This window comes from Heterodontus francisci, chromosome 36 (assembly GCF_036365525.1).
Source record: "Heterodontus francisci isolate sHetFra1 chromosome 36, sHetFra1.hap1, whole genome shotgun sequence".
Taxonomy (NCBI): Eukaryota; Metazoa; Chordata; class Chondrichthyes; order Heterodontiformes; family Heterodontidae; genus Heterodontus; species Heterodontus francisci.
In genome coordinates, this window is record NC_090406.1 from 6,631,403 (window position 1) to 6,644,430 (window position 13,028).

Here is a 13,028-nt window from a genome sequence, read left to right on the forward strand (position 1 = left end):
CTACAATGTGAATTTCCCTCAGCCAGAAAATACAAGCCGATCTGATGCAAATTGTGTAGAGAAAACATTGACCGTTGGGAAAAGAATTGCCTATGACTATTTCACACGCACGTGTGATGTAATAATACTCACAGCCTTTTACATCTCAGATATCCTAAAGAATAAGTTTTTGAAGTGGAGTTACTGTTAGGTATGCAAATGCAGCAACCATTTTCCACACAGTAAGGTCTCATGTACTGCAGTGTTATAAATAACCAGCTCATCTATTTGTGGTGAATACTTGGGAAGATATCTCGGTCAGAACAGAAGGCAGATTCCCCTCCTCTTCAAAAAGTGCTGGGAGTCTTTGCCATCCACCTGAATGATCAGAACAGGCTTACATGCCCCTGGTTTAACATCTCATCTGAAGGACAGATCTTCCAACAATGCAGGAGTCCCTAATTACTGCAGTGATCACACAGTATTGCCTCTTATGCTTAAGTTATGTGTTCAAGTCTTGTGATGAAAAAAAATGAAACCTGGCTGATTTCTGTTTCCCCCCAGCCATGCTTGAATATTTACAAAGATTTAGTGGGGCATGAGTAGATGATATCATTGCAAATAGGAGTAGTCCATTGTACTGAGCAATACGGAATATCTTTGATACAACGGTCCGTATTGAACTCATTCATCTCAACTGGGATGACAGGAGGGGCATTACAAATTGACTCGGTGTCAGCTGTGGCTCAGTACTAACACCTTCACCACTGAATTGGAAGATTCAAGCCCCAGTTCAGAGGTTTGAGACCATAATCCGGGCTGACACTCCCAATGCAGCTTTGTCTTCCCTCTTAGATGGATGTAAAAGTTCAGAGGGGAAGTGAAAAAATGAATGAGAAGCAAAGAGAGTGTATGAGAAGAAAGGCAGCTAACATAAAAATCCTCCTTAGATACAGGGATGGAGCCAGAGCCCTGGTAAATTGCAAATGTTACAGCCTTGTTCAAAAAAGCAATCCTTTCCTTGAACTGCAACTGGCTTCTGGGGTGGGGGAGAGAACTAATTTAAGGTTCCGGTTCTTGATTAGTGATTTCTACTGGAAAGTGTAAGGTGTGAGGACAGAATTGGACTTGGCTATGAGGGCGCCATAGTCGAATAACTGGTTGGCACTCATCGCCTTGGCTGCCAACACAGGGGATCACATGGCGTTGTCTATACTCCTAGCAAGAGTCAGTACTTTGAGGGAAAAGAGGAGATAAATCACAAGAGGAATTTTTGACATTTTTGAAGTTTTTTTTCCTCCTATAAAAGTTCTTGGCAATTTGAAGCCCCGCCCATTAGAAAAAGATTGACGTGTTGGACACCGCCTCACTAGCCAATTGGTTGCTTTCACTGTCAATCAGGGAACATCATTGAGCCGCCCCCAACACAGCAACGGCAGCATGACTGAGAGGCCGAAGTGAAAGTGAGTAAAAAAAATTTTATATCAGAGTCGAAGCCAAAGCATTTTAAATAATGCTACTTTTATAAATAATTTTCTTTTATTTAGTCGATTGTTTTCTTTTATTTAGTCGATTGTTATCTTCGCCTCGCAAAAAATGTTACTTACAGATGGTCTCCCTTGCCTCATCGACGGCTCTGCTTCCTTTTCCTGATTGGTCTACCTAATGTTTACATCGCGTACGTAATCAGCATGGCGCATAATGTTTGGTTTATGGCCGCGTCCATCATGTGGATTCCCACCTCATAAACGTCCTGCCATCCAATAGAGATGTTTGATTGGGTGAGATTGCCGGCAATCGCTGTGACGATCCTTCTGAGCACCAACCAATCAAACGCGCTTCTGTTATAACCACTTGCTGAACGCTCTCCTTGGACCTATCGGATTATTGCTTGGGGAAGTGGGGGCGGGGCAAGTGCTCGCGCTGCCGGTGGTAGCTGGCTGTTCACACAGGCGCGCGAACCTCCTAGCCGGGTCCTCCAGTATCCCACAATCCCTGCTTCAGCTTGCAGTTTACAGTCAGCTAAGCTTGGTGAGAGAGCACGAAGGGGTTAAGACAGCGCAGGCCGAGGGGGGAGAGCCCGGGGGGCCAGGACAGCGCAGGCCGAGAAGGAGAGCCCGGGGGGGTCAAATCAGCAGAGGCCGAGGGGGAGAGCCCGGGGGGTCAGGACAGGCCGGGGGCAGGGGGGTGGGGGGGGGAAGGGGCGGAAGTCAGGACAGGCTGAGAAGGGGAGGGGGACAGGACAGGCTGTGGGGGAAAGCCCGGGGGTGCAGGACAAGACAGGCCGAGGGGGAGAGCCCAGGAGGACAAGACAGGCCGAGGGGGGGAGAGCCCGGGTGGACAGGACGGGCTGAGGGGGGAGAGCCCGGGGGGATAAGACGGGCTGAGGGGGGAGAGCCCGGGGGGACAGGACAGGACAGGCCAGGCTGAAGGGGAGATCCCGGGGGTGCAGGACAGGCTGAGGGGGAGATCCTGGGTGTGCAGGACAGGCTGAAGGGGAGGCAGAGTGAGGGAGCCGAGGTGGGGTGGTATCTGAGGTTAGATTAGGGGAACTGAGGGGGAGGACCAGGCCAGGGCCAGGGGGGAAGCAGAGGGAGGACCAGGCCAGGGGGGAAACAGAGGGAGGGCCAGGGTAAGAGTGGTGGGGGCCTAGGTCAAGCTAGACTAGGGGAAGGGCAGGCCAGGTTGAGTTTGTTGTGGAGCAGTACAGACATGGAGCGAGGGAGGGGCAGGATACAGTGAGAAACACCCAGGATGAGGAGCAGTACACACTGAGGAAGTGACAGACAAGGGTAGAGCATCGTGAGGTAGGGACTGGCAGAGTGAAAGGGGTCTGTGGCAGGCCAGAGTGGGGTGAAGGAGGGCTGGTGTGGCCAGTTAGAACAGAGCATTGTGAGTGTGAGGAGTAACTTGAGGCAGAGTGAGTTAGAGTATTGAGATCAGGATGATAGACTGAGCCAGGAGAGCTGAAATATACGGGGACAAACAGGGCTAAACAAGGACAACATTTAGCCTGGTTTGCAAAAGATCAATTGGGAGACCACTTGGACTAAGGTAAGTCCAGTGGAAATATGTCAACTAGATTCTGCAGTCTAACTGATAAAAATGTCAAACTGTATTTTCTGTGTTCAGTTTGATGTTTAACAGATTGAATAAATACATACAGTGAGTGGGAAGTAACCCTGGTGGCCTCTTAAGAGGGACTGCTGGCATCTGTGGAGAGAAAATAGAGCTTAGTATTTTGAGGTGAGACTGTGATTCAGAACTGCTGAATTGCACCCCTGGGATCTCCCCCTCAGCCTGTCCTGTCCTACAGCCCCAGGCTCTCCCCCTCAGCCTGTCCTTTCCAGATTCTGATAGACCTGTTATAAATTCTTACTATTTTCTGTTTTTGGTTTTGGATTTCTGCAGCTAATTTTTGTTTTTGTCTGGTTAGGACATATTCCAAAATGTTGCCTTTTTCACAGGCAGCTCCTGACTTTGCTGTAATTCAGATATGTGCTAATGCAGTTCTGGGAATAGTTTGATATTTGAGATTTTAAGGATTTCAGTTTTATTTCAACGAGAGTGCAACAATATAAGAACATACTGGACTTGCTCAACATGCCTGGCATGTTGATCCTACTTTTTAGATTTCAGCATTTTGCTTTTTAAAAAATTTTAGGGATTTGTTTTTTTAATGTAGCAATCACGTGTCTGTCCTTTTGAAGAAAATGCAATTGTGTGTGTTTTATTTCTGATGACATCCTTTCTCTGAGTTCCTATTTCCTATGTTCCTATGAAGGTCTGTAGATACTTCAGACAGATTGCAGACGTCTCATCTTTCTGACAAAAGGTTTTAATGACATCATAACCAGACTTGTATGATAGGGTCACCTTTGAGTTACAGGAGTCTTTTTCTGCTCATGATGCAAGTTTATGGACAATTCTGTTGCATATTTTGCTTGTGACAGCCTATCATCATTTAAAAATGCTTAGTACTAATGTTGTTCTAGCCGTAGACCCAGAGGCATCCCTCCCCATTAGAGAGAGACAGTTGGTAATGTATAGCTTGAGGGTCACCACTGCTCAAGCATGGGACAAGGTGGGCAGGCAGGCCTCCATGAACTACCACAGCCTGTACGGGGATTGAACCCGCGCTGTTGTCATCTTTCTGCATCACACTCTAGCCATCTAGTCAAGTAACAGTATGTGAAGTTGCAAGAACCTGATTAGAAAGATAATCAACCGAACTGTGACTGTGGGAATGTCTATCAGTGAACTATTGCATTTTAACACAAATGTATATTCCCTTTGCTGAGCCTCATTCTATAAGAATCATCATGTAGAGTTTTGATAGCCTGTCCTTAGCACATACCTGTGTGCATGCTAATAGTTTCTTCTTTGGCCTCCTTATCTCGAGGGACAATGGATAAGCGCCTGGAGGTGGTCAGTGGTTTGTGAAGCAGCGCCTGGAGTGGCTATAAAGGCCAATTCTAGAGTGACAGGCTCTTCCACAGGTGCTGCAGAGAAATTTGTTTGTCGGGGCTGTTACACAGTTGGCTCTCCCCTTGCGCCTCTGTCTTTTTTCCTGCCAACTACTAAGTCTCTTTGACTCGCCACACTTTAGCCTGTCTTTATGGCTGCCCGCCAGCTCTGGCGAACGCTGGCAACTGACTCCCACGACTTGTGATCAATGTCACAGGATTTCATGTCGCGTTTGCAGACGTCTTTAAAGCGGAGACATGGACGGCCGGTGGGTCTAATACCAGTGGCGAGCTCGCTGTACAATGTGTCTTTGGGGATCCTGCCATCTTCCATGCGGCTCACATGGCCAAGCCATCTCAAGCGCCGCTGACTCAGTGGTGTGTACAAGCTGGGGATGTTGGCCGCCTCGAGGACTTCTGTGTTGGAGGTACGGTCCTGCCACCTGATGCCAAGTATTCTCTGGAGGCAGCGAAGATGGAATGAATTGAGACGTCGCTCTTGGCTGACATACATTGTCCAGGCCTCACTGCCATAAAGCAAGGTACTGAGGACACAGGCCTGACTGATACACTCGGACTTTTGTGTTCCATGTTAGTGCGCCATTTTCCCACACTCTCTTGGCCAGTCTGGACATAGCAGTGGAAGCCTTTCCCATGCACTTGTTGATTTCTGCATCTAGCGACAGGTTACTGGTGATAGTTGAGCCTAGGTAGGTGAACTCTTGAACCACTTCCAGAGTGTGGTCGCCAATATTGATGGATGGAGCATTTCTGACGTCCTGCCCCATGATGTTAGTTTTCTTGAGGCTGATGGTTAGGCCAAATTCATTGCAGGCAGCCGTAAACCTGTCGATGAGACTCTGCAGGCACTCTTCAGTGTGAGATGTTAAAGCAGCATCGTCAGCAAAGAGGAGTTCCCTGATGAGGACTTTCCGTACTTTGGACTTCGCTCTTTCGGGCAAGGTTGAACAACCTGCCATCTGATCTTGTGTGGAGGAAAATTCCTTCTTCAGAGGACTTGAACGCATGTGAAAGCAGCAGGGAGAAGAAAATCCCAAAAAGTTTGGGTGCGAGAACACAGCCCTGTTTCACGCCACTCAGGATAGGAAAGGGCTCTGATGAGGAGCGACCATGTTGAATTGTGCCTTTCATATTGTCATGGAATGAGGTGATGATACTTAGTAGCTTTGGTGGGCATCCAATCTTTTCTAGTAGTCTGAAGAGACCACGTCTGCTGACGAGGTCAAAGGCTTTGGTGAGATCAATGAAAGCAATGTAGAGGGGCATCTGTTCTTCACGGCATTTCTCCTGTATCTGACGAAGGGAGAACAGCATGTCAACGGTCGATCTCTCTGCACGAAAGCCACACTGTGCACTTTAAAGTGTATTTTGTTGGCAGGTTAGTGACTGGTTCTGTTGTCTTTGGGTTCTGCCGCTTTTGAATGGAGTTTAATGTGTGATGCTCACATTTGTTTGAGAATAGATATATTGGGTTTGGTGTGGGGAGACTTTGAAGTTCTAGTGGTGAGTGCCGGAGCGAAAACAGGTGTTAACAACCAGGTGAGAAAGGTGTCTAGGGGTCTGTTACTGTCTTCACCTGGTCTTATTGTAACTGGGTTTTTTTTTTAAAACAGTGTTTTGAGCTCCTCCTTTGTGGATCCTTTTTCACAGCTTTTCAATTATGAGACCGAGAAACCAATTCACACAGGTTTTCTGAGGTTTAAAGAAGAAAGATGAAATTTTATTTCAACTTAAACTGTAATACGGTTAACAGCTACAGATATACGACACACCCACGCTAGCATGCATATGCGATACACACATGCAAATAGGGACCGAAAAGAGGAGAGGAAAATATAGTAGAGGGATTTGAGGCAATATCAGAAGAGTTTTTTGTTTACTGCACTTTGAGCTCACTTGATTGTAGGTAGGCTTGCTGTTTGTCAGAGCCCAGTGTTCTTCTTAAACCTTGTTCACATAGAAGACTTTTCTCTCTTTGAGGTTCACATGTTTTCACAAGATTCAGTTCTGTGGGAAAGAGATGGAGACAGGCAGGACTGGAGAGGAGGTTCTGTTCCAACCAGGAGCACATGGCACTGAGTTCAAATTCTGTTTTTCCAATTTAAAACATTCCTAGTTGGCCAGCAGGTGGTCATGTGACTGACTAGTTTGACCAGATCTCTTCTGTGTATTGGGGCAGGGACTGGGTTCCTCATTGTTTCAACACTGTCTGTTACTATGCAAATGTCTTTCCAGTCAGGGGCTTGCAATTTTAAGTTTTACTGTTCATGTGGCAAAATCATGTGGGGGGGTGGGGGTTCCTGACACAGGTGAAAGCTTGGGTGATTGCAAAACCAAATTTTGCCCAGTTCCAAGTGAGGAAGGAGCACAAGAAAGTCTTGCCTGAGTGTTTTGTGATGCTTCCTGGTAGCTGGTCAGGGGTAGGGTGTGGCGCTTGGCCTCAGCTGCAGGATTGTCTGGCCAGCCAATTGAAGAGTGGGATACAATTTTGATACTTGTAGCATAGGTAAAGAAGAACTGTTGATGTTGTGTATTTGGATGTTCAGAAGGATTTTGATTAGGTCCCACACATGAGATTAGTAAACAAAATTAGAGCACGTGTAATTGGGGGGTCATATACTGCAATGGATTGAGAATTGGTTAACAGACAGAAAGCAGAGAGTAGGAATAACTGGGTCATTCTCAGGATGGCAGGCTGTTACGAGTGGGGTACCACAAGGATCAGTGCTTGGGCCACAGCTATTTACAATCCATATAAATGACTTGAATATGGGGACCAATTGTAATATTTACAAATTTGCGGATGACACAAAACTAGAAGAGAGTGTAAGTTGTGAGGAGGATGCAAGGAGGCTTCAAGGGGATTTGGACAGGCTAAGTGAATGGGCAAGAAAGAACGTGGCAGATGGAATATAGTGTGAATAAGTGTGAAGTGATCCACTTTGGTAGAAAAAACAGAAGGGCAGAGTAATTCTTCTATGGTGAGTGGTTGGGAAGTGTTGATGGAGTTTAATTCGGACAAATGTGAGGTAATGCATTTTGGAAGGTCTGATGCAGGTGGGAAGTATACAGTAAATGGCAGAACCCTTAGGAGTATTGACAGGCAGAGAGATCTGGGCGTACAGGTCCACAGGTCACAAAGTGGCAACGCAGGTGGATAAGGTAGTCAAGAAGGCATACGGCATGCTTGCCTTCATCGGTCAGGGCATAGAGTATAAAAATAGGCAAGTTATGCTGCAGCTGTACAGAACTTTAGTTAGGCCACACTTAGAATATTGCGTGCAATTCTGGTCGCCACACTACCAGAAGGATGTGGAGGCTTTGGAGAGGGTACAGAAGAGGTTTACCAGGATGTTGCCTGGTCTGGAGGGCATTAGCTATGAGTAGAGGTTGGAAAAACTCGGATTGTTTTCACTGGAACGACGGAGGTGGAGTAGCGACATGATAGAGGTTTACAAAGTTATAAGTGGCATGGACAGAGTGGATAGTCAGAAGCTTTTTCCCAGGGTGGAAGAGTCAGTTACTAGGGGACATAGGTTTAAGGTGAGAGGGGCAAAGTTTAGAGGGGATGTGCGAGGCAAGTTCTTTACACAGAGGGTGGTGAGTGCCTGGAACTTGTTGCCGGGGGAGGTGGTGGAAGCAGGTACCATAGAGACGTTTAAGAGGCATCTTGACAAATACATGAATAGGATGGGAATAGAGGGATACGGACCCCGGAAGTGCAGAAGGTTTTGGTTTAGGCAGGCATCAAGATCGGCGCAGGCTTGGAGGGCCGAATGGCCTGTTCCTGTGCTGTACTGTTCTTTGTTCTTTGTTCTTCTATGTCTAAAAATACCTGGGTGTCCCTGTTCATGAGTCACTAAAAGCTAGTATGCAGGTGCAGCAAGCGATTAAGAAGGCGGATGTTATGTTGGCCTTCATTGCAAGGGGATTTGAGTACTGGAGTAAAGATGTATAACTTCATTTGTCTAAAACATTGGTGAGATGACACCTGGTGTATTGTGTACAATTTTGGTCTCCTTATCTAAGGAAGGATATACTTGCCATAGAGGGAGTGCAACAGAGATTCACTGGACTAATCCCTGGGATGGCGGGATTGTCTTATGAGGAGAGATTGCAGAAACAGGGACTGTATTCTCTAGAGTTTCGAAGAATGAGAAGTGATCTCATTGGAACCTACAAAATTCTTACAGGGCGTGACGGGCGGATAGGATGTTTCCTCTGGCTGTTAGTCTAGAACAAGGGAACACAGTCTCAGAATAAGGGCCAGACCATTTAAGACTGAGATGAGGAGGAAGTTCTTTACTCAGAGGGTGGTGAATCTTTGGAATTCTCTACCCCCAGAGGACTGTGGAAGCTCAGTTGTTGAGCATGTTCAATACAGAAATCGATAGATATCTGGATGCTAATGACAACAAGAAATATGGGGATAGTGGGGAAAAATGGCACAGAGGTAGATGATCAGCCATGATCTGTTTGGTGGAGCAGACTCGATGGGCTGAATGGACTACTCCTCCTATTTCTATGATGAAACACATGCTGCACTCTGCCTACAGATGCACCTGTGGCTGTGTATATATTCAGAAATCCACGATGTGACTACTCAGGACTTAACAATACTTAGAGTGAGGTAAAGACAAAACTTGCATTTTTATAGCGTCTTTCACAACTACAGAATGTCCTAAAGCATTTCACAGCCAATGAAATACTTTTGAAATGTGGCCGCTGTTGCAATGCAGCAAGCACGGCAGCCAATTTATGCTCAGCAAGCTCCCACAACCAAGAATGAGATAAATACCATGCAATTTGATTTTATGTAATTTAAATAATCTACAGTACTTGACTTTCTCAATGATATTGTTGCACCAAAACCTGTTCTGCATTTAGATGCTTGGTTTTTAAAAAAAGGGTAAGAAAAGTGTCGAGGCTGTGGATTCAAACCCCCACAATGTCAAGTTGCAAAATTAAATTCAATAAAGCTGATAATTTGTGGGTTGGCAGCAGGGAGAAAGTTCACTGCTCTTCAGGGAAGGGAATCTGCCAGGTTGATGATGCCTGCTAAAGTGGCCTAGCTATCCACTGTATTGTAAAAACAGTCATGTTGGGCAACGAGGCAAACCCGAGGTGGTATTGTTCTTAATGATTACTTTGCATCTGTCTTCACAAAAGAGGGGGACAATGCAGATATTAAGGATGAGGGGTGTGAAGTATTGGTTGTGATCAGCATAGGGAGAAAGAGGACGTATTAATGGGATTACCATCCTTGAAAGTTGATAAATCACCAGGGCCGGATGAAATGTACCCCAGGCTGTTAAAAGATGCAAGAGAGGAAATAGCGGAAGGTCTGTCTATCATTTTCCAATCCTCACTGGATACAGGTGTGGTGCTGGAGGGCTGCTAACGTTGTACCTCTGTTTAAGAAGGGAGTGAGGGATCGACCGAATAATTACAGGCCAGCCAGTCAGTCTAACCTCAGTAGTGGGCAAATTATTGGAATCTATTCTGAGACTGGGTAAACTGTCACTGAGAAAGGCACAGATTAATCAAGAATAGTCTGCATGGATTTGTTAAGGGAAGATCTTGTCTGCCCAACTTGATAGAATTTTTTGAAGAAGTAACAAGGAAGATAGATGAGGGTAGTGCAGTTGATGTGGTCTACATGGATTTTAGCAAGGCTTTTGACAAGGTCACATGTGGCAGACTGGTTAAAAAAATAAAATCCCATGGGATCCAGGGAAATGCAGCAAGGTGGATACAAAATTGGTTCAGTGGCAGGGATCAAAGAGTAATTGTTAATGGGTGTTTGTGCGACCAGAAGGCTGTTTCCAGTGGCGCTCCGCAGGGCTTATTATTGGCCCCTTGCTTTTTGTGGTATATATTAACGATTTGGATGTAAATGTGGGGGGGGGATATGATCAAGAAGTTTGCAAACGACACAAAGATTGGCCATGTGGTAGATAGCAAGGAGGACGGCTGCAGGAAGCTATTGATGGTCTGGTCAGATGAGCAGAAAAGTGGCAAATGGAATTCAACCTGGAGAAGTGTGAGGTGATGCCTTTGGGGCGGTCAAACAAGGCAAAGGAATACACAATTAATGGGAAACTACTGAGAGGTGTAGAGGAAGTGAGGGACCTTTGAGTGAATGTCCACAGATCAATAAGGTGGTTAAGAAGGCGCATGGAATCCTTTCCTTTATTAGCTGAGGTATAGAATATAAGAGCATGGAGGTTATGCTGGAACTATATAAATCATTGGTTAGGCCACAGCTTGAGTACTGTGTGCAGTTCTGGTCACCTCATTACAGAAAGGATGTAATTGCACTAGAGAGGTTACAGAGGAGATTTACGTGGATGTCATTGGGACTGGAAAAGTGCAGCTATGAGGAAAGATTGGATAGAACATAGAACATAGAACATACAGCACAGAACAGGCCCTTCGGCCCACAATGTTGTGCCGATCCTTTGTCCTCTGTCAAGGACAATTTAATCTATACCCCATCATTCTCCTTTATCCATATACCTATCCAAAAGCCTTTTGAAAGTCCCTAAAGTTTCTGACTCAACAACTTCCCCGGGCAAGGCATTCCATGCCTCGACCACTCTCTGGGTAAAGAACCTTCCCCTGACATCCCCCTTATATCTCCCACCCTTCACCTTAAATTTATGACCCCTTGTAACGCTTTGCTCCACCCGGGGAAAAAGTTTCTGACTGTCTACCCTATCTATTCCCCTGATCATCTTATAAACCTCTATCATGTCACCCCTCATCCTTCTCCTTTCTAATGAGAAGAGGCCTAGAATGTTCAGCCTTTCCTCGTAAGACTTATTCTCCATTCCAGGCAACATCCTGGTAAATCTCCTCTGCACCCTCTCCAAGGCTTCCACATCCTTCCTAAAATGAGGCGACCAGAACTGCACACAGTACTCCAAATGAGGCCTTACCAAGGTCCTGTACAGCTGCATCATCACCTCACGGCTCTTAAATTCAATCCCTCTGCTAATGAACGCTAACACCCCATATGCCTTCTTCACAGCCCTATCCACTTGAGTTGCAACTTTCAATGATCTATGCACATAGACCCCAAGGTCTCTCTGCTCCTCCACATGCCCAAGAACCCTACCGTTAACCCAGTATTTTGCATTCATGTTTGTCCTTCCAAAATGGACGACCTCACACTTTTCAGGGTTAAACTCCATCTGCCACTTTTCAGCCCAGCACTGCAACCTATCCAAGTCCCTTTGCAGACGACAATAGCCCTCCTCGGTATCCACAACTCCACCAACCTTTGTATCATCTGCAAATTTACTGACCCACCCTTCGACTTCCTCATCCAAGTCGTTAATAAAAATCACAAACAGGAGAGGACCCAGAACTGATCCCTGCGGCACGCCACTGGTAACTGGGCTCCAGGCTGAGTATTTACCATCTAAGACCACTCTCTGCCTTCTATCAGTTAGCCAATTCTTAATCCAACTGGCCACATTCCCCACTATCCCATGCCTCCTGACTTTCTCCATAAGTCTACCATGGGGGACCTTATCAAATGCCTTACTAAAATCCATGTACACCACATCCACTGGTTTACCCTCATCCACTTGCTTGGTCACCTGCTCAAAGAATTCAATCAGGCTTGTGAGGCAAGACCTACCCCTCACAAAACCGTGCTGACTGTCCCGAATCAAGCAGTGTCTTTCCAGATGCTCAGAAATCCTATCCCTCAGCACCTTTTCCATCAACTTGCCTACCACCGAAGTAAGACTAACTGGCCTGTAATTCCCAGGGTTGTTCCTATTCCCTTTCTTGAACAGGGGCACAACATTTGCCACCCTCCAATCACCTGGTACCACCCCCGTCAGCAGAGAAGATGAAAAGATCATTGCCAGCGGCTCTGCAATTTCATCCCTTGCTTCCCATAACATCCTTGGATATACCCCGTCAGGCCCGGGAGACTTGTCTATCTTCAAGTTATTCAAAAACCCCAACCCATCTTCAGGATAGGCTGGGGTTGTTCTCCTTGGAACAGAGAAGGCTGAGGGAAGATCTGATTGAAATGTGCAAAGTTTTGAGGGGCCTGGATAGAGTGTAGGTGAAGGGCCTATTTATCTTAGAGAGGTCAGTGACGAGAGGACAATGATTTAAAGTGATTGGTAGAAAGATTAGTGGGGAGATGAGGAAAAGCTTTTTCACTCAGAGGGTGGTGGGGGTCTGGAACTCATTGCCTGAAAGGCTAGTTGAGGCAGAAACCCTCAACTCATTCAAAAGGAATCTGGATATGCACCTCAAGTGCTGTATTTTGTAGGGCTACGGACCAAATGCTGGAAGGTGGGATTAGAATAGATTAGATTAGAGATACAGCACTGAAACAGGCCCTTCGGCCCACCGAGTCTGTGCCGAACATCAACCACCCATTTATACTAATCCTACACTAATCCCATATTCCTAACAAACATCCCCACCTGTCCCTATATTTCCCTACCACCTACCTATACTAGTGACAATTTATAATGGCCAATTTACCTACCAACCTGCAAGTCTTTTGGCTTGTGGGAGGAAACCGGAGCA

The 13,028-nt window shown here is 46.1% G+C and overlaps 1 protein-coding gene across 3 annotated transcripts in view; it reads left to right on the plus strand.

Annotated features, from left to right (window-relative positions):
* Positions 1-13,028, plus strand: part of slc25a42 (solute carrier family 25 member 42) — a 76,168-nt gene that overhangs the window by 9,046 nt on the left and 54,094 nt on the right. Inside the window, exon 1 of one of the 3 annotated variants that reach the window (XM_068016065.1) lies at positions 1,308-1,442. The exons of 1 other annotated variant lie outside the window; for it this stretch is intronic. The gene's annotated coding sequence lies outside the window, so the exon portion shown is untranslated. Of the gene's footprint in view, positions 1-1,307; positions 1,443-2,607; positions 3,034-13,028 lie in introns of those variants that run through there. One more of the 3 variants, XM_068016063.1, reaches the window with a different exon arrangement.